Source organism: Lagenorhynchus albirostris, chromosome 1 (assembly GCF_949774975.1).
Source record: "Lagenorhynchus albirostris chromosome 1, mLagAlb1.1, whole genome shotgun sequence".
NCBI classification, from domain to species: domain Eukaryota; kingdom Metazoa; phylum Chordata; class Mammalia; order Artiodactyla; family Delphinidae; genus Lagenorhynchus; species Lagenorhynchus albirostris.
Window position 1 is genome coordinate 29,025,208 of NC_083095.1, and position 26,927 is coordinate 29,052,134.

A 26,927-nucleotide genomic window follows, 5' to 3' on the forward strand; every position below is an offset into this window, starting at 1 on the left:
AAGCCCCAGTGCAATGATGGGCAGAGTCCTGGTTCTTCCTCAGAGGATGTGCATAGCAATTTGATACATACATACCTCTGAGTTCTATAGGAACTAAGGCCCCCCACCCAGGTGGAGTGTGGTAACTTCAGGCTAAGCATAAGCACGTGGACCCCAGACTGGTTGGAACCAGAGGCTGATGATTGAGATTCCTAGAACAACACCTGTTACCTCATCACCACCCACTCAGAGGAAGGTCACACACCCTGCAGCCCTCCCTGCAATTTTGCCTGTAAAACTTCTTCCCTGAAAACCATCAGGGAGTTAGGGCCTTTTGAGCATGAGCTGCCCCATCCTCCTTGCTTGGTCCTTGCAATAAATTTTTCTTCACTCCAAACTCCGATGTTTTGGTTTGTTTGGCCTCACTGTTTGTCAGGTGCACGAACTTGGTTGAAGTTGTTAAGTGTGAATTTATGACAATAACCATTCTGCCTGGATATGTTATCTTCTTCAAGATTCCACTGCTCTGTTGCAGTCTTGGAGAAGGTTAGCTGGAATTTTGCTAGGAGAGTGTGAAGGAGAGAGACATGGGAAACATTGAATTGAGTTCAAGGAGTGATTATATTGTTGGACTGTGAAATCTTAGTTGGATAAAAAAGAGAGGGACTTCCCTGGTGGTCCAGTGGTTAAGACTCTGTGTTTCCACTGCAGGGGGCACGGATTCGATTCCTGGTCAGGGAACTACGATCCTGCATGCCATTTGGCGAGGCCCCCCCCCCCCAAAAAAAAAGGAGTGAAACCAGGAGATTGATAAGGACCAAGTGGAGACTTTCATAAATAGGTCCTCTCATTAAGCACTAAGAATTATTTCTTCTTTTTTTCCGCTTTTTGGCTGCTTTGGCTCTTTGTTGCTGTGCATGGGCTTTCTCTAGTTGCGGTGAGCGGGAATTACTCTTCATTGTGGTGCGTGGGCTTCTCATTGCGGTGGCTTCTCTTTGTTGCGGAGCACGGGCTCTAGGCACTCGGGCTTCACTAGTTGCAGCACGTGCCTTAGAATGCATGGGCTTCAGTAGCTGCGGTGCATGGGCTCAGTAGTTCTGGCGCACGGGCCTAGTTGCTCCATGGCATGTGGATCTTCCCAGACCAGGGATCAAACCCATGTCCCTTGTGTTGGCAAGCGGATTCTTAACTACTGCACCGCCAGGGAAGTCCTAAGAACTAAGAATTGTTTCTGACGGCCAGTTGAACAAGTGAGTTGGAAAGATCAAATCTTTTTTATTATGTCTTTCTCATTTATGTTCCAAATGACCAGAATTTGTGAAGACTTAACCACTTGGAACCTTCCATTCTAAATAGACAGTTTAAACCCACATTCTAGCTAGACTGAAGTGGGTGTGCACACGGACAGAGTTAGTGACCTATAGAGCTTTTTTTTTAAAAAAATATTTATTTATTTATGTAGCTGTGCTGGGTCTTAGATCTTGGGATCTTCGTTGTGGCATGGGGGATCTTTAGTTGTGGCATGCAGGATCTTTAGTCGCGGCATGTGGGATCTAGTTCCCTGACCAGGGATCAAACCCGGGCCCCTGCATTGGGAGTGCGGAGTCGTAGCCACTGGACCACCAGGGAAGTCCCTATAGAGCTTACGACTGTGATTTCAAACATGACATTTTTTTTTTAACATCTTTATTGGAGTGTAATTGCTTTACAATCGTGTGTTAGTTTCTGATTTATAATAAAGTGAATCAGTTATACATATACATATGTTACCATATCTCTTCCCTCTTGCGTCTCCCTCCCTCCCTCTCACCCTCCCTATCCCACCCCTCTAGGTGGTCACAAAGCAGCAAGCTGATCTCCCTGTGCTATGCGGCTGCTTCCCACTAGCTATCTATTTTACGTTTGGTAGTGTATATATGTCCATGCCACTCTCTCACTTTGTCACAGCTTACCGTTCCCCCTCCCGATATCCTCAAGTCCATTCTCTAGTAGGTCTGTGTCTTTATTCCCGTCTTGCCCCTAGGTTCTTCATGACCTTTTTTTTCCTTAGATTCCATATATATGTGTTAGCATACAGTATTTGTTTTTCTCTTTCTGACTTACTTCACTCTGTATGACAGACTCTAGGTCCATCCACCTCACTACAAATAACTCAATTTCGTTTCTTTTCATGGCTGAGTAATATTCCATTGTATATATGTGCCAAATCTTCTTTATCCATTCATCTGTTGATGGACACTTAGGTTGCTTCCATGTCCTGGCTATTGTAAATAGAGCTGCAATGAACATTTTGGTATATGACTCTTTTTGAATTATGGTTTTCTCAGGGTATATGCCCAGTAGTGGGATTGCTGGGTCATATGGTAGTTCTATTTTTAGTTTTTTAAGGAACGTCCATACTGTTCTCCATAGTGGCTGTATCAATTTACATTCCCACCAACAGTGCAAGAGGGTTCCCTTTTCTCCACACCCTCTCCAGCATTTATTGTTTCTAGATTTTTTGATGATGGCCATTCTGACGGGTGTGAGATGATATCTCATTGTAGTTTTGATTTGCATTTCTCTAATGATGAATGATGTTGAGCATTCTTTCATGTTTGTTGGCAATCTGTATATCTTCTTTGGAGAAATGTCTATTTAGGTCTTCTGCCGGTTTTTGGATTGGGTTGTTTGCTTTTTGATATTGAGCTGCGTGAGCTGCTTGTAAATTTTGGAGATAATTCCTTTTTCAGTTGCTTCATTTGCAAATATTTTCTCCCGTTCTGAGGGTTGTCCTTTCGTCTTGTTTATGGTTTCCTTTGCTATGCAAAAGCTTTTAAGTTTCATTAGGTCCCATTTGTTTATTTTTGTTTTTATTTCCATTTCTCTAGGAGGTGGGTCCAAAAGGATCTTGCTGTGATTTATGTCATAGGGTGTTCTGCCTATGTTTTCCTCTAAGAGTTTGATAGTGTCTGGCCTTACATTTAGGTCTTTAATCCATTTTGAGTTTACTTTTGTGTAAAACATGACATATTTTAAAGTCTTAAAAAAATCTTTTTTGTCTATTTGATAAATACAGATATTTATCAATATGAATATTTATTATTTATCAAATCAACTTCCTTTGTTAACTCCTACTTCCTATAAATAGGACATAGGAAAATAATTTCCTCTGATAAATAAATAATTTCCTCTGGATCTATTTAGGATCTTTCTATGAAGTTTGTGACATAAGATCTAAACTTACTTTTCCTTAAAACCATTAAACAACTTATTCATTTTTGGTATAGTCTTTTTAAAAAACAGGTTGGCAGGTTCTTATATATAGTTAAACATACAGTTAACATAATAATCCAGTAGTTCTACTCCTAGGTATTTACTCAAGTGAAATGAAAACGTGTAGTCACACACAAATCTATATGCTAATGCCCCAAACTGGAAACAAACCCAGATGAACCTCAGCTGGTGAATTGATAAACTTTGGTACATTCATAAAAATGGAGTACTATTTGGCAGTGCATGCAACAACATGGATGGGTATCAAATGCATTATGCTAAGTGAAAGAAGCCAGACTCAAAAGACCACATACTGTATGGTTCCATTTTAATGGTACTTTAGAATAAACATAACTAAAGGGACAGAAAACTGACTAGTGGTTGCCAAGGTGTGGGGGGATGGTTTAACTACACAGGGTAGGAGGGAGTTTTTTGTGGTGTTCTATATTGTCTGTTAACTGTTCTATATCTTGACAGCGGTGGTGTTTACATGACTATGTGTTTTTCAAACTCAGAAGTGTACACTTAAAAGTGAACTTTAGTGTATATAAATTATACCTCAGTTAAAGTTCTAGCATGTAATATGTTACCATATTAAAAAGTATTTTGGAAAACTGTCTCAAGAAAATGTTGTTTTGTTTATTTTTAGATTTTGCATATGTAACTTTTTGGGAGGAGAGAGCGGTGGACAGGCATTATTGGCATTTATAAAATTCTTTGAAGCTCTAGAAAACGCATACATGATGAATTTGTCTGCATTTAGCAAACATTCTTACCATAAGTTTAAAAGAATGTTACAGTGTTACAATTAGTAAAGCCCTAGAGACTTATAGTGTTTGTTTTACAGGTAAAGATGAAGCCTAGTTTAGGTTAGCTAAAGTCACATAGCTAGTTAGTGGCAGAAGTAGGTCTAGAATTTAAATGGTGGGTTACTAATTTGATGCTTGTTTTACCAAAACACTTTTTATTTGAGTTATTCTTTCTAGAGACTATTTTAAATGGCCGTTCAGAACCTTTCAATTGTGTCATCTTTAAGCTGGAAACCACAACCTTCTTAGTGGTAGGAAAGTCCTGTGTCTGGTTGATAATAGGAAGGCTGAATTTGAGAGATGCTACATCACTTAAAGTTTGTGTAGGCATAGTCAACACATTTAGTTATAAAGACAGTTTGCTTTAACCGTGGGAAACTGGATGCTAGATTTTGGAGTTGTCAAAGGCTATCATTTAGAAATAGGTTTTTGACACTTCATTGCATTTAAAAAAGTAATCTTTTCAGATTATCGTGATTATTGGTTTGTTGGGAAGGTAGAAAAGGTTTAAGAGTGTTAGGTTTTTCCTGGTTACCTTAAGTAATGAGGATTTATCTTATAAATACTGAGATGTAAGAGAAAGCCCTGGAAACGGTCTTAATAGTTACACTTTCAGGAAATAGATAATGGAATGTCATTCAGACTATAACAGCAGCTTTAGTTGTCTTTTTTTTAAAAAAATATTTATTTATTTATTTGGCTGTGCCGGGTCTTAGTTGCAGCACATGGGATCTTCGTTGTGGTGTGCGGGATCTTTAGTTGCGGCATGCAGGATCTTTTAGTTGTGGCATGTGGGATCTTTTAGTTGTGGCACGTGGGATCTTTTAGTTGTAGCATGCAGGCTCTTAGTTGTGGCATGCGGGATCTAGTTCCCTGACCAGGGATCGAACACGGGTCCCCTGCATTGGGAGCACAGAGTCTTAACCGCTGGACCACCAGGGAAGTCCCTTTAGTTGTCTTCTATTCTTGAGTCTCAGCTAACTTTCCTTGTCCCTCTTGTGTTCACCTCCCTCCTTGTATAGTAGTTTCACACTTGCCTTTGGACCCCAGTTCTAGAACCAGGCTTAGAGTTCCTGCCCCTCAGAGATATTGGTGATACTGTGGATATTGCAGACCCAGTCACAGACCTAGCAGGTGGCCTGGTTTCTTTCTTGGTTTTGAAGCTGTGTCTGTATCCTGCAACCTTCCTGGGGGTTATTTCCTGTAAGCCATGACCTCAGGCAGAGTTGGCAGTTGTTTTCTTTATAAGAGAGCCCTACCCAGCCCTAGCTCTGGCCTAGCTCTGATAAGCCCTCTGTCTCATATGGAGCACTTTTAGTCCCTGTTCCCCAGGGAAGCCAAAGTCCCAGCTGCCACCGCCTGTTTCTAGACCAGGAACCCAGTGGGCCTCTGGTTTCAGCACCACATCATTTTGCATCTCTGTTCCTTATCACTGCCTGAGAGATATTTATATTGTTTTTTGAGCCAGCTATGCCTTGTTTGTTTATTCTTTTAATTAATTAATTTTTAACAAATTTATTTTTTTAATTTTTGGCTGTGTTGGGTCTTTGTTGCTGTGTGCAGGCTTTCTCTAGTTGTGGTGAGCGGGGGTTACTCTTCATTGTGGTGTGTGGGCTTCTCATTGTGGTGGTTCTCTTGTTGCAGAGCATGGGCTCTGGGCGCGCGGGCTTCTGTAGTTGTGACACACAGGCTTTAGCAGTTGTGGCGCACAGGCTCTAGTGTGCAGGCTCAGTAGCTGTGGCACATGGGTTTAGTTGCTCCGAGGCATGTGGGATCTTCCCAGACCAGGGTTCGAACCTGTGTCCCCTGCATTGGCAGGCGGATTCTTAACCACTGCGCCAAGTCCTGCATTGTTTGTTTATGTATTTGATACGTTTATATATTGATTGTTATTTGGGTGAATTTACTGTACCACCTTGAGAAACCTTTTACACACTTGTATATAAATTCTTAGAACAATACCTAGCATAAAGTTAGTTCTCTATATATGGGAGCTGTTGTATGTTCAGGTGAGTCCTAGAATTCCTTGTTGATTTCTGTGTTTAGACAGTGTGTGTGTGTGTGTATACACACACACACACACACACACACACACATATATATAGTGTGTGTATATATATAGTGTGCATTATATATATGTAGTGACCCCAAAACACTTGTCAGTCATTATTTGAAATTTCTGCAAATGTGTCTGGGGATTATGGCATGTTTTGAGGCTTTTTGGTGGGACATTTAAATTGAATTTTAATCTGTGTTTTGGCAAGCTTGAATTGGAAATTTTTCAGGAGGAATTACAAATTTTTTTTCAATGTAATAAAGTGCTGAAGTGCTTTATTCTTTGTGTTTGTGGTAGTCCAGTAATTGATATTCTTTTAAGCTCTATTGCATGTACTTTCCATTAGCTACTATTCAAAAAGTCAGTGCAGTATGTGAGAAGATCATAGAGATTATGGAAGTTATAACGGAGTGAATTTTAAGTCAGGAAAGGGAATGTTAAAAGTGTGCATGAGAGAGGAAAAAGGGTGGTTTGAGGGAGAGGTTTTGGCTTTGACAAGCATAGTTACGCTGAGGTAAAGATCCTCTTTGGGAAAGAGGAACAAAAAGGAGGGATAAAATATTATGACAGATTTCCATTTTGTGTGTTTAGGTATAACTAATATGCTTGAATATTGTAACCCCTAAAGCCTTCATCTAGTCTGTTAAAACTTTACCCATGAATTCAGAAGCATAAATTAAAAATTTTTTTCTTTTAAAAGAGAAATGTCAGTTAAATTATTCTTTCTTCTTGGATTTTGGGTTTGAATTAGTGGAAGGGTGAGTCTGATAGATCATCAGCTACTACTGTTTTTAAGGTTATGCCGAATCGATTATTCTGCCCTTTAGAGATGTGTCTAAGATGGTGCTTGCTGATAAATGATCTTACTTCCTTATTTCTTCAGCTGAAATAATAAGACACACTACTTCCTTTTTCCTCTTGCATCAAGCCCTGATGCAAGGGCTTTTATTTTTGTCTTATGTTGTAAACTATTGTGCACATATAGGTATTTGGAACCAAGAAAGTGGTTCAAAGAAAGAAGCATGGCACAATACCATTTAGAGTCTTAATCTACTGGTCATGAATGAAAACTAATTCAATATGTCATCCCATCATGTAGTCATTCTCAGGTGAACTTTAGATATGTGTTTCACAGAGGACTGATCCAGCTGGTGACGTTAGTGGTATTTTGCTTAAGTTGAGATTTTTAAAGAGTTCTTAATGGTTATGCATTTCTCCCCAAACTGAAAGTTTTTAAAAAAGACTTCATTAACTCTTTTTTTTTTAACAACTTTATTGGAGTATAATTGCTTTACAATGGTATGTTAGTTTCAGCTTCACAACAAAATAAATCAGTTATATATATATACATATATTCCCATATCTCTTCCCGCTTGCGTCTCCCTCCCTCCCACCCTCCCTATCCCACCCCTCCAGGCGGTCACAAAGCACCGAGCTGATCTCCCTGTGCTATGCGGCTGCTTCCCACTAGCTATCTACCTTACGTTTGGTAGTGTATATATGTCCATGCCTCTTTATCGCTTTGTCACCGTTTACCCTTCCCCCTCCCCATAGCCTCAAGTCCATTCTCTAGTAAGTCTGTGTCTTTATTCCTGTTTCACCCAGGTTTTTCATGACATTTTTTTTTTCTTAAATTCCATATATATGTGTTAGCATACGGTATTTGTCTCTCTCTTTCTGACTGACTTCACTCTGTATGACAGACTCTAGGTCTATCCACCTCATTACAAATAGCTCAATTTCGTCTCTTTTTATGGCTGAGTAATATTCCATTGTATATATGTGCCACATCTTCTTTATCCATTCATCCGATGATGGACACTTAGGTTGTTTCCATCTCTGGGCTATTGTAAATAGAGCTGCAATGAACATTTTGGTACATGACTCTTTTTGAATTATGGTTTTCTCAGGGTATATGCCCAGTAGTGGGATTGCTGGGTCATATGGTAGTTCTATTTGTAGCTTTTTAAGGAACCTCCATACTGTTCTCCACAGTGGCTGTATCAATTTACATTCCCACCAACAGTGTAAGAGGGTTCCCTTTTCTCCACACCCTCTCCAGCATTTATTGTTTCTAGATTTTTTGATGATGGCCATTCTGACTGGTGTGAGATGATATCTCATTGTAGTTTTGATTTGCATTTCTCTAATGATTAGTGATGTTGAGCATTCTTTCATGTGTTTGTTGGCAGTCTGTATATCTTCTTTGGAGAAATGTCTATTTAGGTCTTCTGCCCATTTTTGGATTGGGTTGTTTGTTTTTTTGTTATTAAGTTGCATGAGCTGCTTATAAATTTTGGAGATTAATCCTTTGTCAGTTGCTTCACTTGCAAATATTTTCTCCCATTCTGAGGGTTGTCTTTTGGTCTTCTTTATGGTTTCCTTTGCTGCGCGAAAGCTTTTAAGTTTCATTAGGTTCCATTTGTTTACTTTTGTTTTTATTTCCATTTCTCTAGGAGGTGGGTCAAAAAGGACCTTGCTGTGATTTATGTCATAGAGTGTTCTGCCTATGTTTTCCTCTAAGAGTTTGATAGTTTCTGGCCTTACATTTAGGTCTTTAATCCATTTTGAGCTTATTTTTGTGTATGGTGTTAGGGAGTGATCTAATCTCATACTTTTACATGTAGCTGTCCAGTTTTCCCAGCACCACTTATTGAATAGGCTGTCCTTTCTCCACTGTAGATTTCTGCCTCCTTTGTCAAAGATAAGGTGACCATATGTGCGTGGGTTTATCTCTGGGCTTTCTATCCTGTTCCATTGATCTATCTTTCTGTTTTTGTGCCAGTACCATACTGTCTTGATTACTGTAGCTTTGTAGTATAGTCTGAAGTTAGTTATAAGTTATAAGCCTGATTCCTCCAGCTCCATTTTTCGTTCTCAAGATTGCTTTGGCTATTTGGGGTCTTTTGTGTTTCCATACAAATTGTGAAGTTTTTTGTTCTAGTTCTGTGAAAAATGCCATTGGTAGTTTGATAGGGATTGCATTGAATCTGTAGATTGCTTTGGGTAGTAGAGTCATTTTCACAATGTTGATTCTTCTAATCCAAGAACATGGTATATCTCTCCATCTATTTGTATCATCTTTAATTTCTTTCATCAGTGTCTTATAATTTTCTGCATACAGGTCTTTTGTCTCCTTAGGTAGGTTTATTCCTAGGTATTTTATTCTTTTTGTTGCAATGGTAAATGGGAGTGTTTTCTTAATTTCACTTTCAGATTTTTCATCCTTAGTGTATAGGAATGCCAGAGATTTCTGTGCATTAATTTTGTATCCTGCCACTTTACCAAATTCATTGATTAGCTCTAGTAGTTTTCTGGTAGCATTTTTAGGATTCTCTATGTATAGTATCATGTCATCTGCAAACAGTGACAGCTTTACTTCTTCTTTTCCGATTTGGATTCCTTTTATTTCCTTTTCTTCTCTGATTGCTGTGGCTAAAACTTCCAAAACTATGTTGAATAAGAGTGGTGAGAGTGGGCAACCTTGTCTTGTTCCTGATCTTAGTGGAAATGCTTTCAGTTTTTCACCATTGAGGACGATGTTGGCTGTGGGTTTGTCATATATGGCCTTTATTATGTTGAGGAAAGTTCCCTCTATGCCTACTTTCTGCAGGGTTTTTATCATAAATGGGTGTTGAATTTTGTCAAAAGCTTTCTCTGCATCTATTGAGATGATCATATGGTTTTTCTCTTTCAATTTGTTAATATGGTGTATCACGTTGATTGATTTGCGTATATTGAAGAATCCTTGCATTCCTGGAATAAACCCCACTTGATCATGGTGTATGAACCGTTTAATGTGCTGTTGGATTCTGTTTGCTAGTATTTTGTTGAGGATCTTTGCATCTATGTTCATCAGTGATATTGGCCTGTAGTTTTCTTTCTTTGTGACATCCTTGTCTGGTTTTGGTATCAGGGTGATGGTGGCCTCGTAGAATGAGTTTGGGAGTGTTCCTCCCTCTGCTATATTTTGGAAGAGTCTGAGAAGGATAGGTGATAGCTCTTCTCTAAATGTTTGATAGAATTCGCCTGTGAAGCCATCTGGTCCTGGGCTTTTGCTTGTTGGAAGATTTTTAATCACAGTTTCAATTTCAGTGCTTGTGATTGGTCTGTTCATATTTTCTATTTCTTCCTGATTCAGTCTTGGCAGGTTGTGGCTTTCTAAGAATTTGTCCATTTCTTCCAGGTTGTCCATTTTATTGGCATAGAGTTGCTTGTAGTAATCTCTCATGATCTTTTGTATTTCTGCAGTGTCAGTTGTTACTTCTCCTTTTTCATTTCTAATTCTATTGATTTGAGTCTTCTCCCTTTTTTTCTTGATGAGTCTGGCTAATGGTTTATTAATTTTGTTTATCCTTTCAAAGAACCAGCTTTTAGTTTTATTGATCTTTGTTATCGTTTCCTTCATTTCTTTTTCATTTATTTCTGATCTGATTTTTATGATTTCTTTCCTCCTGCTAACTTTGGGGTTTTTTTGTTCTTCTTTCTCTAATTGCTTTAGGTGCAAGGTTAGGTTGTTTATTCGAGATGTTTCCTGTTTCTTAAGATAAGATTGTATTGCTATAAACTTCCCTCTTAGAACTGCTTTTGCTGCATCCCATAGATTTTGAGTCGTCGTGTCTCCATTGTCATTTGTTTCTAGGTATTTTTTGATTTCCTCTTTGATTGCTTCAGTGATCACTTCGTTATTAAGTAGTGTATTGTTTAGCCTCCATGTGTTTGTATTTTTTACAGATCTTCTCCTGTAATTGATATCGAGTCTCATAGCGTTGTGGTCGGAAAAGATACTTGATACAATTTCAATTTTCTTAAATTTACCAAGGCTTGATTTGTGACCCAAGATATGATCTATCCTGGAGAATGTTCCATGAGCACTTGAGAAAAATGTGTATTCTGTTGTTTTTGGATGGAATGTCCTATAAATATCAATTAACTCCATCTCGTTTAATGTATCATTTAAAGCTTCTGTTTCCTTATTTATTTTCATTTTGGATGATCTGTCCATTGGTGAAAGTGGGGTGTTAAAGTCCCCTACTATGAATGTGTTACTGTCGATTTCCCCTTTTATGGTTGTCAGTATTTGCCTTATGTATTGAGGTGCACCTAAGTTGGGTGCATAAATATTTACAATTGTTATATCTTCCTCTTGGATCGATCCGTTGATCATTATGTAGTGTCCTTCTTTGTCTCTTCTAATAGTCTTTGTTTTAAAGTCTATTTTGTCTGATATGAGAATTGCTACTCCAGCTTTCTTTTGGTTTCCATTTGCATGAAATACCTTTTTCCATCCCCTTACTTTCAGTCTGTATGTGTCTCTAGGTCTGAAGTGGGTCTCTTGTAGACAGCAAATATATGGGTCTTGTTTTTGTATCCATTCAGCCAATCTGTGTCTTTTGGTGGGAGCATTTAGTCCATTTACATTTAAGGTAATTATTGATATGTGTGTTCCTATTCCCATTTTCTTGTTTTGGGTTCGTTATTGTAGGTCTTTTCCTTCTTTTGTGTTTCTTGCCTAGAGAAGTTCTTTTAGCAGTTGTTGTAGAGCTGGTTTGGTGGTGCTGAACTCTCTCAGCTTTTGCTTGTCTGTAAAGGTTTTAATTTCTCCATCAAATCTGAATGAGATCCTTGCTGGGTAGAGTAATCTTGGTTGCAGGTTTTTCTCCTTCAACACTTTCAATATGTCCTGCCACTCCCTTCTGGCTTGCAGAGTTTCTGCTGAAAGATCAGCTGTTAACCTTATGGGGATTCCTTTGTGTGTTATTTGTTGTTTTTCCCTTGCTGCTTTTAATATGTTTTCTTTGTATTTAATTTTTGACAGTTTGATTAATATGTGTCTTGGCGTATTTCTCCTTGGATTTATCCTGTATGGGACTCTCTGTGCTTCCTGGACTTGATTAACTATTTCTTTTCCCATATTAGGGAAGTTTTCAACTATAATCTCTTCAAATATTTTCTCAGTCCCTTTCTTTTTCTCTTCTTCTTCTGGAACCCCTATAATTCGAATGTTGGTGCGTTTAATGTTGTCCCAGAGGTCTCTGAGACTGTCCTCAGTTCTTTTCATTCTTTTTTCTTTATTATGCTCTGCAGTAGTTATTTCCACTATTTTATCTTCCAGGTCACTTATCCGTTCTTCTGCCTCAGTTATTCTGCTATTGATCCCATCTAGAGTACTTTTAATTTCATTTATTGTGTTGTTCATCGTTGCTTGTTTCATCTTTAGTTCTTCTAGGTCCTTGTTAACTGATTCTTGCATTTTGTCCATTCTGTTGTCCATTCTATCTCCAAGATTTCGGATCAACCTTACTATCATTATTCTGAATTCTTTTTCAGGTAGATTGCCTATTTCCTCTTCATTTGTTAGGTCTGGTGGGTTTTTATCTTGCTCCTTCATCTGCTGTGTGTTTTTCTGTCTTTTCATTTTGCTTATCTTACTGTGTTTGGGGTCTCCTTTTTTGCAGGCTGAAGGTTCGTAGTTCCTGTTGTTTTTTGTGTCTGTCCCCAGTGGCTAAGGTTGGTTCAGTGGGTTGTGTAGGCTTCCTGGTGGAGGGTACTAGTGCCTGTGTTCTGGTGTATGAGGCTGGATCTTGTCTCTCTGGTGGGCAGGTCCACGTCTGGTGGTGTGTTTTGGGGTGTCTGTAGACTTACTATGATTTTGGGCAGCCTCTCTGCTAATGGGTGGGGTTGTGTTCCTGTCTTGCTAGTTGTTTGGCATAGGATGTCCAGCACTGTAGCTTGCTGGTCGTTGAGTGAAGCTGGGTGCTGGCGTTGAGATGGAGATCTCTCGGAGATTTTTGCTGTTTGATATTATGTGCAGCTGGGAGGCCTCTTGTGGACCAGTGTCCTGAAGTTGGCTCTCGCACCTCAGAGGCACAGCACTGACTCCTGGCTGCAGCACCAAGAGCCTTTCATCCACAGGGCTCCTTAATTTGGGATGATTCGTTGTCTATTCAGGTATTCCACAGATGCAGGGTATATCAAGTTGATTGTGGAGCTTTAATCCCGCTGCTTCTGAGGCTTCTGGGAGAGATTTCCCTTTCTCTTCTTTGTTCTTACAGTTCCCAGCGGCTCAGCTTTGGATTTGGCCCCGCCTGTGCGTGTAGGTCGCCGGAGGGCGTCTGTTCTTTGCTCAGACAGGACGGGGTTAAAGGAGCCGCTGATTCGAAGGCTCTGGCTCACTCAGGCCGGGGGGTAGGGAGGGTCGCGGAGTGCGGGGCGGGCCTGCAGCGGCAGAGGCCAGCGTGATGTTGCAGCCTGAGGCTCGCCTTGCGTTCTCCCGGGGGAGTTGTCCCTGGATCCCGGGACCCTGGCAGTGGCGGGCTGCACAGGTTCCCCGGAGGGGCGCGTGGCCAGTGACCTGTGTTCGCACACAGGCCTCCTGGTGGCGGCAGCAGCGGCCTTAGCGTCTCATGTCTGTCTCTGGGCTCCGCACCCTCAGCCTCGGCTCGCGCCCGTCCCTGGAGCTCTCTCAAGCAGCGTTCTTAATCCCCTCTCCTCGTGCACCAGGAAACAAAGAGGGACGCAAAAGTCTCTTGCCTCTTCTGCAGGTCCAGACTCCTCCCCGGACTCTCTCCCGGCTAGCCGAGGTGCACTAACGCCCTGCAGGCTGTGTTCACGCCGCCAAGCTCAGTCCTCTCCCGGCGCTCCGACAAAAGCCGGAGCCTCAGCTCCCAGTCCCGCCCGCCCCGGCGGGCGAGCAGACAAGCCTCTCGGCTGGTGAGTGCCGGTCGGCCCGATCCTCTGCGCTGGAATCTGTCCGCTTTGCCCTCCGCACCCCTGTTGCTGTGCTCTCCTCCGCGGCTCCCAAGCTCCCCCACTCCGCCTCCCGAAGTCTCCACCCGCGAAGGGGCTTCCTAGTGTGTGGACACTTTTCCTCCTTCACAGCTCTCTCCCGCTGGTGCAGGACCCGTCCCTATCCTTTTGTCTCTGTTTAGTTTTTTCTTTTGCCCTAACCAGGTACGTGGGGGGTTCCTTGCCTTTTGGGAGGTCTGAGGTCTTCTGCCAGCGTTCAGTAGGTGCTCCGTAGGAGTTGTTCCACGCGTAGATGTATTTCTGGTGTATCTGTGGGGAGGAAGGTGATCTCCACGTCTTACTCTTCCGCCATCTTCCCGGAAGTTTCCCATTAACTCTTTAATTGTCAGAATCTGTGGTGGGATTCTGAAGTGTTTGATTCAGTAGAAGATTCATTAGGATTCTGATCCAGAATCTTTCTGATATTAGGAAATAATTAGACACTATATGTCATGGTAACTGCTAAAAGTTTACTTTTTTCTTTTTAAGTATTTTTCTTTTTCTTTTTCAATATGAGACAAGACTGTTAACATTTTAAAATCTCTCATAGGGCTTCCCTGGTGGCGCAGTGGTTGAGAGTCTGCCTGCCGATGCAGGGGACACAGGTTCGTGCCCCAGTCCAGGAAGATCCCACATGGCGCGGAGCAGCTAGGCCTGTGAGCCATGGCTGCTGAGCCTGCACATCCAGAGCGTGTGCTCCGCAACGGGAGAGGCCACAACAGTGAGAGGCCCGCGTACCGCAAAAAAAAAGAAAAAAAAAAAAATCTCATATTGAGAAATAACTGACATACGTAGTATAAGTGCAACTATCTGTCATATATCAAAATAGATTGAGGCTATACATTGACACTTCTGTTGTACTGAGTGATGAATTTCCTTTGATCTGTATTGCCATATTGGGCCTCTGTGAAGCAGATACTAGTTTGAGGGAAAGACGCAGGATTTGAAATCAGAGGGCTTAAAGTCCTGTCTCTGTCAGTTTATTAGGTCTGTGACTTTGACCTTTTTTTAAAAAAAATTTAATTAATTAATTAATTTGTTTTTTGGCTGTGTTGGGTCTTTGTTGCTGCGCGCAGGCTTTCTCTAGTTGCGGTGATCGGAGGCTACTCTTCGTTGAGGTGCACAGCCTTTTCATTGCAGTGTCTTCTCTTGTTGCAGAGCACGGGCTCTAGGTGCGCGGGCTTCAGTAGTTGTGGCACACGGGTTCAGTAGCTGTGGCTCGTGGGCTCTAGAGCGCAGGCTTAGTAGTTGTGCCACATGGGCTTAGTTGCTCCATGGAATGTGGGATCTTCCTGGACAGGGCTCGAACCCGTGTACTCAGCATTGGCAGCGGATTATTAACCACTGCGCCACCATGGAAGCCCCGACTTTCACCTTTTTATTTATTTATTTATTTTTTGTGGTACGCGGGCCTCCCACCGCTGTGGCCTCTCCCGCTGTGGAGCACAGGCTCCGGACGCGCAGGCTCAGCGACCATGGCTCACGGGCCCAGCCGCTCCACAGCATGTGGGATCCTCCTGGACTGGGGCATGAACCCGTGTCCCCTGCATCGGCAGGCGGACCCTCAACCACTGCGCCACCAGGGAAGCCCTGACCTTTTTAGATTGTTTTCCTTATAAGTAATTTGAAAAGAATAATGATATCTGTCCCATAGAATTGCTATAAATATTAAAATTAAAAATGCTTTGTGATCTATAACATACCCTTTCTTACAGTGTTTTTCAGTTGTGACATTTGTTGTATTTTAGCCAGAGAGCAATACTGTCCTTAAAGATTGCCATCATTTGGGTGAAAAGACTGCCAGCTTTTGGTTTGATGTATCAGTTGTATTTAAGGCGAATATCCTTAGGTTTTTGCCTGCCTTTATATTTTCCCTAACAATAAATTCTTCACCTTATGAGGATTCCTCCTTTGCCAAAGTTAGAAATTGGTTAGACTTTATCATTTACATTCAGCTTCGTGATGTCATGTAAAATAAGGGGCATCTAGAATCCAAATTGGGACCTAGCCTTTCTCAAAGTCACCGGTTCTCAATGGAGTAAGTACTTCCCCTATGATGTGCTTGGATCTTTGAGTGTGCACCTTTGGTTGCCACAGTGATTAAGGTGGGGTAGGTGCAGCATTGGCATTTAGTGAGCAGGACTCAGGAATGCCATACATCTCACAAGGTATGAGACAGTTCTGCATGAATTTTGAACATTTCCCCAGACCTTCTTAAGGGTGAAAAACCTGTTTGTACTTATCTGATCCTAGTTCTGTTTTACATTTAAACACAAAGTGGGTTTTTGCATGGCTTTAATAGACACTGAATTTTCCAGGAATGTAATTACTGGGTAAATGGAGAGCAAATTGTACTTTGTTTTGTTTAGAACTAAAACGAGTTGTTAACTGTTTTGGAAAATCATATTACCAATGGCATTGCCCCTTGTGGTATTTGATTTCCCAACACAGCTCATTTGTGTCAGTCTTCATTTGTAGCTGTCATGTTCATGGCATTTCTTTTCTTTTTTTCTTTTTTGTATTTATTTATTTATTTTGGCTGTGCTGCGTCTTAGTTGCAGCATGAGGGATCTTCATTGTGGCATGCGGACTTCTTAGTTGCAGCATGCAGACTCTTAGTTGCGGCATGTGAACTCTTAGCTGCAGCATGCATGTGGGATCTAGTTCCCCAACCAGGGATCAAACCCAGCCCCCTTGCACTGGGAACACGGAATGTTACCCACTGGACCACCAGGGAAGTCCCTGTTCATGGCATTTCTGTGTGTGGGAGCAAGTGTCTATTTTCTTATTAATATGAATTTTAGGATGGTTATACTGGTACATTTACATATTAAAATAGTTTATTAAAAATTACTTTTTTCCCCTCTTATATTACATTAGGCATTATCTTTTAAAAAATTTTTATTTATTTTATTTATTTATTTTTGGCTGCATCAGGTCTTTGTTGCCGCGCGGGCTTTCTCTAGTTGTGGCAAGCAGGGGCTACTCTTCGTTGTGGTGCACAGGCTTCTCATTGCAGTGGCTTCTCTTGTTGCGGAGCACAGGCTCTAGGCCCGCAGTCTTCAGTAGTTGTGGCTCATGGACTCTAGAGCACAGCCTCAGTAGTTGTGGTGCACGGGCTTAGTTGCTCCAAGGCATGTGGGATCTTCCCGGACCAGGGCTCAAACCCATGTCCCCTGCACTGGCAGGCGGATTCTTAACCACTGCACCACCTGGGAAGCCCTAGGCATTATCGTAATTTTTAAAAACTGAGGATAGGTAAGTTACCTACTTGCGTTTCATTTCAGATTTATGCTTTCAAAACAAAAAACTTTTTTTGTTTTAGTGGGGTTTCAGGATGGAGCCTATATTTAATGGAAGTTTATGTGCCCTTTGCAGGGAGAGATAGGAGTTCCATGTTGACTTTCATTATTGATGTCTGTCCTTCCCTTTCCTTTTCTTCCCTCTCCCTTCGTTTTCTGTTTTCCCATCCCATTATGAACTATTTGATATATAGATTAGAATATGGTACTGTGTATGTAAGTAATGAGGCATATAATGAAACCAATACCTGTAAACCCACCACCCAACTCAAGAAAAAGAACATTACCAATGTTGTTGGGATATTTCTCCTTGTTTTCCATCTACTTGTCTTTCCACCAGGGATGAAACTATTCAGGATTTTGTTTTGGAATGTTTACTTATCATTCCCTTCCTTTTTTTAAAAGTTTACCACATTTGCATGTATTTCAAAAATATATTGTTTAGTTTTATTTATTTTTTAACTCTAAAAATAGAACCATGGTGTATGTATATTCTTGCTTGCTTTGGCTAATCAACATTATGTTTTTGGGTTTTTTTTTGTTTTTTTGCGGTACGTGGGCCTCTCACTGTTGTGGCCTCTCCCATTGCGGAGCAAGGCTCCGGACGCGCAGGCTCAGCGGCCATGGCTCACAGGCCCAGCCGCTCCACGGCATGTGGGATATTCCCGGACCAGGGCACGAACCCATGTCCGCTGCAACCACTGTGCCAGCAGGGAAGCCCTGTTTTAACCATTTTTAAGTGTACAGTGCAGTGGCATTCAGTACATTCACATTGTTGTGCAACCATCACCACCATCTATCTCTAGAACTTTATCTTTCCAAACTCAAACTCTGTACCTGTTAAACATTAACTCCCCATTCTCCTCTTCCCTCAGCCCATGGCAATCTCCATTCTTCTCTCTGTCTCTACAAATTTGACTACTCTGAATATCTCATATACATGGAATTATACAATATTTGTCCTTTTGTATCTGGCTTTATTTCACTTAGTGTAATTTCTTCAAGGTTAATCCATGTTGCAGCATTTATCAGAACATTGCTTTTTTTTTAAATTTTATTTTTTTATAAAGCAGGTTCTTATTAATTATCTATTTTATACATGTTAGTGTATATATTTCAATCCCAATCTCCCAATTCATCCCACCACCACCAACCCGCCCTCCCCCCCCACTTTCCCACCTTGGTGTCCATACGTTTAGAACATTGCTTTTTAAGGCTGAATAACATTCCATTGTATGTCTATTTGGAATAATATTCCATTGTATGTACATTTTGTTTATTCATTAACCTATCACTGGACACATGGATTGTTTCCATCTTTTGGCTCTTGTGACTAATGCTACTGTGAACATTGGTGTACAAATACCTGTTTGAGTCCTTCTTTCAATTTTTTTAGGTATATACCATATGGAATTGCTGGATCATATGGTAATTCTACGTTTAATTTTTTGAGGAATTGCCATACATTTTACTGGTTTTCTTTTACATCTATAATTTATTATAGATGTATTTTTAATCAATAATTATAGATCTGTTTTTATCATTTTTGACGGCTGCATAGGGTTTCAGGGTATGGATATGTCATGGTTTATTTGTAGACATTTCTACTGTTAACAATTCTTGCTATTATAAACAATATTATGGTTCATTCATCAAATATTTATTGAACACCTGCCATATGCTAGGCATATGTAATGGCTCTTCTGTACACACATATTTGCACACATCCATTTATTTAGAATAAATTTTTTAGAAGTGGGGCTGTTTTGTCAAAGGATAGGCATATTTTGAAATTTGATTATTTTCCTAAAAGTTTTTATAAACTATTTTAAAATATAGTACCTTCAGACTATACTACAAAGCTATAGTCATCAAAACAGTGTGGCACTGGCACAAAAATAGAACTATAGTCCAATGGAACAGGATAGAAAGCCCAGAAATAAACCCACGCACATATGGTCAATTAACCCATGACAGAGGAGGCAAGACTCTACAATGATGGAAAAACAGTTTCTTCAACAAATGGTGATGGGAAAACTGGACAGATACATGTAAAAAAATGAAATTGAGATCATTCTTTAACACTGTACACAAAAATAACCTCAAAATGGATTAAAAACCTAAGTGTGAGACTGGACACTATAAAACTCCTAGAGGAAAACATAGGCAGAATACTCTCTGACAAAAATAACAGCAATATCTTTTCTGATCTGTCTCCCAGAGTAATGGAAATAAAATAAAAAATAAACAAATGGGACCTAATTAAACTCAAAAGCTTTTGCACAGCAAAGGAAACCATAAACAAATGAAAAGAAAACCCAGAGATTGGGAAGAATATTTGCAAATGATGTGACTGACAAGGGATTAGTCTCCAAGATCTACAAACAGCTCCTGTGGCTTAATATCATCAAAACAAACAGCCCAATCAAAAAATGGGCAGAATACCTAAATAGACATTTTTCCAATAAGACATACAAATGGCCAAGAGGCACGTGTAAAGATGTTCAGTATTGCTAATGATTAGAGAAATGCAAATCAAAACTACAAAGAGACATCACCTCACACCAGTCAAAATGGCTATCATCAAACAATCCACAAAGAATAAATACCGGAGAGGGTGTGGAGAGAAGGGGACCCTCCTACACTGTTGGTGGGAATGTAAATTGGTATAGCTGCTATGGAGAACAATATGGAGGTTCCTTAAAAATGAAAAATAGAGCTACCATATGACCCACTCCTGGGCATCTGTCTGGAGAAAAACATGGTCCGAAAGGATACATGCACCCCCAATGTTCCTTGCAGCGCTGTTTACAATAGCCAAGACATGGAAGCAACCTAAATGTCCATCGACAGAGGAATGGATAAAGAAGATGTGGTACATATATACAATGGAATATTACTCAGCCATAAAAAAGAGTGAAATAATGCCATTTGCAGCAACATGGTTGGACCTAGAGATTGTTATACTGAGAGAAGTAAGTCAGACACAGAAAGACAAATATTGTATGATATCGCTTATATGCAGAATCTAAAAAACAGAAACAGACTCACAGACTTAGAGAATGAACTTATGGTTACAGGGGGGCAGGGGGAAGGGTGGAGGGAAGGGATGGTTAGGAAGTTTGGGATTGACATGTACACACTGCTACATTTAAAAAGGATAACCAACAAGGACCTACTGTATAGCCCAGGGAACTCTGCTCAATGTTATGTGACAGCCTGGATGGGAGGGGAGTCTCGGGGAGAATGGATACGTGTATATGTATGTCTGAGTCGCTTTGCTGTGCACCTGAAACTATCACAACATTGTTAATTGGCTATACTCCAATATAAAATAAAAAGTTAAAAATAAAATGCAAAAAAATATATATATAGTTCCAGTAATAGTGAATAGGAGTGCCAGATTCCCCATACCTTATAAAACACTGGGTTTTATTGATCATTTTCGTATTTGTCAAGAAATTATAGTAATTTGCATCTCTTTGGTCGCTACTAGTGAAGTTGAACAGCGTGTGCTTATTATTTTGTTTCTTTTTTTGTCAGTTGGTATTCATGTATTTCTGCTCCTGTCTTTTTATTAATTTGTAAGAGCTCCTTATACACTAAGGATAGTAAACCTTTGTTTTATATTGTAGATATTTTCCCAATTTGTCATTTGTCTTTTAATTTTTCTTCATAATGTCTTTTGCAGTATAGATGTTTTACATTTTTATAGTCAGTTTTATTAGTCCTTTACTATTTCTATTTTGGCCCATTGTTCTGGTGGTCTTGGCCCACCCTGATTTAATATTTTTTATATATATATATATATATGTATAAAATTGAGAGATTTCTAGAAAATGTTTTTTTAGAAATAGAAATCTCTGCATGAACTGATTAAATCTGTTTTGAATTACATCTGATATTGTAAGTAGTTTGGGAAAATGAAATGTAAAAGGCAGGTGAGGAATCAAAACTTTATTTTAACCTTTTTTTTTTTTTTTGGATGAAAATCTTCATAGAGATTGATGAAAACTTTTCCAAACCAATACTTAACTTGCCACAGAACACATAGTACATATTGAACCTAATTTGCTTTTTATTGATCTCTAAGGGTTTGGGATGTATTTTCTTGTTAATTTAGATATGTAGGATATAGTAGATGGGAGAAGTGATACACTAACCTCATGAGATATTCTACAGTCTACTTGCTCTAAAAATTTCTTGCATTATGTGTCATCATTAGAGGTTGTTGACGAGGATGCTGCCTTGGTTGGTATTCTGCTCTTTGTCTTTGTAGCCACTTTTGCCTATATCTCATTCCTTGAGACCTTTGATTACTTTTAATCCTGATCTCTTCTTTTCTATATCTTGTTGCTATATCTGGTTCCTGATTTTTTTTGTCTTTTCCATACCTTTATTCATTTCTTTTCCTTTTGTTTCTTTTCTCTGTTTCAACAAGAGCTAGATAAGGATCGAAAGAACTTATTTCTTCTGGTTTTAAAAAAATTAATCATACCATGTAATCTTTAATTTTTATGTACAGATTCTGTCCAGCAGTGTGTAAATTTTAGGCTTCCTTAAACTCTGAGTGCATAACTCTTCTGGACAGTTGAACTTGCTAGCTACCTAGGTGATAGTGGAGGATGTATTGATATATGTAGAGGAAGTATTAGAGTCATTTGACCTAGAATATAATAATGAAATACAGTAATATTAATAATGATGTAATGATTTGATTAAAATGTTGTTGAGTCTTATGAACTTAATCATGAACCTGCCTTGTGACCTTGATCAAATCCTTTAAAGTGTTATATTTTTCCTTTTTTAAGTTTAGGTGATCTCATATTTTAGCTTCCCTTACCTTAGGTAGAATTTTGCTTACATAGCAAATGGAAGAGCCAAAGAGTTAAGAGTTGGAGGACTTTAGGGATCATCTGCTATCTATTTTGTTCCCTTTACAAATATTTGCCTGGCACTGTTTTGGTTTTGAGGATACAATGAAGTCCCTGGCTTCATGGAGTTTACAATCTTTTATGAAAAGGTTAGGAAGAAACTATGTAGTCTTATTTAAAGATTCCTTATTTCATTTTGGTGGGTTTCAGTATGCTCAAAAGAAAAAGGATCTGGTCCCCTTATATGCCAGATAGGAAGTGAGGAACTGTAAAGCAGGAGAAAGAGACCCTGAATGAGTGAACAAGGACAGTGCCTCTCAAATTTTTCTATGTGTATGAATCACCTGAGGATCTTGTTAAATTGCAGATTCTTAGCCAATAGGTCTAAGGTAGGGCCTGAGATTCTGCAATTCTGACAAGCTTCTGGGTGCTGCTTCTGTTACCAATCTGTGAACCACACTTTGTGTAGCAAGGAATTAGTGTATAAATAAGAGAAAAGAAGAATAGCCTGCTACCATTTTGAGAGGAGTGATTTGGGGCCATGCAGCACAGACTTGGAATTCTGAGCAGCACATCACTCAGAACTTGGCCTTGGTGAAGTGAAATGATAAGAGCTGTTAATGTTCATATACAAAGAAGGGGTATTAAGGAGGTAATCAACTGAGGTTGGATAGTGGGTGGGTCTAAAACCTTTGAAAAGATACTAGGCGGTGAAAGAGATGAGGATTTTCAGGTATGATAAAAGTAAATATCTAGTCAGAGAAACAAAATTTGTTAAGAGTTAGGTATTGACTAGGAGGACTTAGTTTGTAATTGGGAAGATTTTCTCTCCTCTTTATACTTACTCTAATTGGCATAGTGATTGTAGTAAAAAAAAAAAAGTAAAAATAAGTGTTTGGTTTTTTTTCTTTAAATAGTATAATTTTTCCCATAGGCATATTCTGTGTGGAGAGTATGTCAAATTTCTTTGTTTGGGCTTCCCTGGTGGTGCAGTGGTTGAGAGTCTGCCTGCCGATGCAGGGGACACGGGTCCGTGCCCCAGTCCGGGAAGATCCCACATGCCGTGAAGCAGCTTGGCCCGTGAGCCATGGCCGCTGAGCCTGCGCGTCTGGAGCCTGTGCTCCCCAACGGGAGAGGCCACAACAGTGAGAGGCTCGCATACCGCCAAAAAAAAAAAAAATTCCTTTGTTTTACAGATCTGAATAAGCTTAAATGTGATTAAGTTGCCCTTCTCTGATCTGTTCCTCTGGTGACAGCTACTTGGAGCATAAGCAACCTGGGAATTCATTTATCTTCACAGAATTAGCAGAAGACTCTTAATCTTGGAGGTGGTATAAAATGTCCAGTGGGTATCAAGCATTTATCCATAGAGAAAAATTTGGCAAGCCAAATCTTTGAACCAGCAACCTTTTATTTAGTTTTATGAATTCACAATGCTAGTGTTTCCAGTTGTGTTTTTAGAAGTTTAGATTTTTTTTTCCCCTTTCTGGTACTATTTTAAAAGTAACATATTTTCATGTATCCTCTTTAATATAACACCTAGTTTGTTCCAATCTGAAGATATTGGGGAATTACTACTAACATCCATAATTTATTATGGCTCTTTGTTTTAGTGTCATTGGAACATGTTGGTTTCCTTTTAAAATATTGGGTTGGCCAAAAAGTTAGTTTGGGTTTTCCGTAAGGAAAAACCTGAACGAACTTTTTGGCCAACCCAATAGTTATAATATTGTAAGGAGACTTAGTTATTGTACTGTTATGTAGGCAGAAAGATGTGAAATGTAATCATGGACAAAATCTCATTGTTCCTTTAATTGTATTGGTTCATTATGATTAAATGAACCACATGTCAAGTTTTTTCGCTAGTTACAAACCCAGTGCGATTTCTGGCATATTTGAAAAGCGTTTGCTGCACCTATTGTTATTTCAGTATTTCGTTCTCTTTTAACATAACTGTTAAAACTGAAAGTAAAACATTAAAAGCATTATAGTCTGTTCTAGAATCAGGCCAAGGAAGAAATTAAGTAAAACAGATTATAGGCTAAAAATATATTTGCAAATTACATCTGAAATTGTTTTGTTAGAGCATCTACTGGAAATGAAATTCATCTGTTCTTATTCTGTGGGTTTTAAAAAATGTAGTTATCTGGGGACTTCCCTGGTGGTCCAGTGGGTAAGACTCCTCACCCCCAGTGCAGCAGGCCAGGGTTCGATCCCTGGTTGGGGAACTAGATCCTGCATGCATGCTGCAACTAAGACGCCTGCATGCCGAAACTAAGATCCGGCTCAGCCAAAATAAATAAAATAAATAAAAAATAAAAATGTAAATATCTCAAAGTAGGTGTCCATACAAAATAAGTTTCTAACGTTTTCCAGTTTTTAACCCAGTTTTCCTTTAGAACCATATAAGCCTTTCCTATATATTCTGAAAACTCAAGATAGTAATACCTGGAAATGTAATTGAAATATGAAATAAATGAAAAAGTAATGTAAATGTAAAGTAAATGAGAAAGAAAATACAGATAAGTCTAATACTGAAATAATTAAATTTAAGAATAAAATTAGGGTGTGACTTGTTAATATTACATCACCACGTTGGTGTGTAATTGAGCCTTTGAGGGCAGGAACTATATTATATATTTGTGTTTAGCGCACATATTAAAGGACTCTTTGTTTAGTTTTTTTTTAAGACTCATTAGGAGCATATGTTTCTAGTTCTGGTAAAATCTGTTTTGTTTTTTCTTAAAGTTATTTAGTTAAAGAAAAATAAAAAGAGGAGTCTGGAGTCATGCAGCCTGATTTTTTTTCTTTAATCCCAACCCTACTGCTTAGTAGTTTTGTGATGTTGGAAGTAACTTGACTTCTCTGTGCCTCAGTTTTTCTGGTTATAAAATCATTAATAGTCCATTTCATAAGTATTGTTGTTAGGATTAAGTGAGATAATTAATCCACGGAAAATGCTTTGAAGAGTTTTGGCACACAGTAAGTATTCAATAAATGTTAGTTGCTGCTAGTCTTTTTATTTGGGAACACCACTATTGCATTGTCTATGATGAATTTATTTTGCTTTTTAAAACAGGCATGGATATCCAGGTTCTAATACGACAGGTTTGGGTGCTTAACATATACACTTAAAATTAGTTTTGAATAAAAATCTTAAGAATTTTTACTTTCAGCTACTATAACTTTAATTCCTGTATAAAAAAAGAGAGAGAAGCCATTCATTCAATAAGTCATTTTTTCCTAATAAACTTTATTGATACCTGTTCTTTATAAGGCATTGTACTAGGTGCTAGGAATGTAAAATGGAGCAAACTTGGGTGTGTCCTTCAGTTGTTCAGAGGCTAGTAGAGAAAGGTACCACTGAGTGTAAATCAGTGTTGTAAATAACCCCTTTTGTGCCAGCTCATTAATACATGATACATTTTTATTTTGTCTTCAGGAAGGTATATAAGCCAAATTTGTGGGTGGATTGGCCCTTTATTTTTAGCATCTTGTCATATTTACCACAACTCAGTGGTATCTGTAATCATTCCTGTTTTGCAAATGTGGAAATTTGCAAATTGAGGTTCAAAGAGGTAGTTTCCTCATACAGCTACAAAACTCAGTCCAAAATCCTACTTAATTTAAAAACTCATTCATTTTACTGTTCTACCTCCTGTATGTTTGTCGTAGGTACAAGACCTCTCTTTGAAGACTTAACCCATTAAATTGTATTTGAGGTTTATGTGTCTGTTTTCCTGTTAGATTGGGAGATTTTTTTAGAGCAGGGACTAGTCTTAAGTATTTCTGGGGCCCCCCCAGCAACTAGTAGAGTACTTGTCACATATTAGTTACCTAATAAAAGTTGAGTAGTGAATGAATATGTAGAATGTTAGAAGTAAAAGGAATTTTAGAGCTCATGTAAATATTAGACACTAAATTTCTAAAATACAATTTTTGATTGTTTACATAGGGCTTCAGCTTTTGATTTTGCCTATTTAGGGTATTTAAAACACAACTACTACTGTCTATCACATCATCTCATAAAAGAAGCCATTTTAACACCAAAAAAGTAGGAAAGGCAATCTCATAGTAAGCACAGTTTGGTAACTTTAAACCCATCTTTTTGGTCATGGCTGGTACCTGTTCAAGAATTAGATTTCAGGAACTATTATCTAATGCAGTCCTCTCCTTTTAGAGATGATGTATCTGAATCTAGAGAAGTATCCAAGTTCTTACAGCAAGGCAGAATGACCACTGAGTTTAGAACCCAGATCTTCTGACTCTCAGCCCCAAATTTTGATCCTGTCCCCTCAGTCTTCATCACATGCTGAGATTAAGGCACAATTTGTGCCTTCACTAAGATCATATAGCTGTTAAGAAGTAGAGTTGGACTGAATCCATGTTACCCAAATCCATTTTAGCGAAACCTGTGCATTCACTTCCATGTAATTTTAACCTACTCTAACAGCTCCCATTCAGTTGTAGAGATGGAATTATAAGTGATTTTAAAAAGATGTCTATATTTAGCGTTTTCTTTCCTTGAAAATTTCAGATTTGGGGCTTAAACAACTTCCAGGGAAGAAGGCCAGTGCAGCTGCTGTTGCAACCCAAGATTTTGATCCACATCCATAGATTGGAATATTGGTGGGCCAGCCATCCTCAGACACCTCACTGAGGACAGGTAAGTGAAAGAGATAAGAAGGATAAGAAAAGTAGAATGAGTGCTAATACGATTCCTTCCTATTTCTTGTTAGATGCAAACAGTTGACTGCCTTTAAGAATTTAACCCTTTATCCTGTTAAAAACAAAGCATTTGGAATTCTAGGTGGGTGGGCAAAACATTTTCTTGATTGTAAAATATGTGTCAAAATGTTATCAG

General features: G+C 39.1%; 1 protein-coding gene across 10 annotated transcripts in view; it reads left to right on the top strand.

Annotated features, from left to right (window-relative positions):
- Positions 1-26,927, top strand: part of NUMB (NUMB endocytic adaptor protein) — a 187,299-nt gene that overhangs the window by 14,606 nt on the left and 145,766 nt on the right. For 9 of the 10 annotated variants that reach the window (XM_060139600.1, XM_060139655.1, XM_060139625.1 and 6 more), the window contains exon 2: positions 26,601-26,729. The gene's annotated coding sequence lies outside the window, so the exon portion shown is untranslated. Of the gene's footprint in view, positions 1-26,600; positions 26,730-26,855; positions 26,874-26,927 lie in introns of those variants that run through there. The other variant, XM_060139616.1, reaches the window with a different exon arrangement.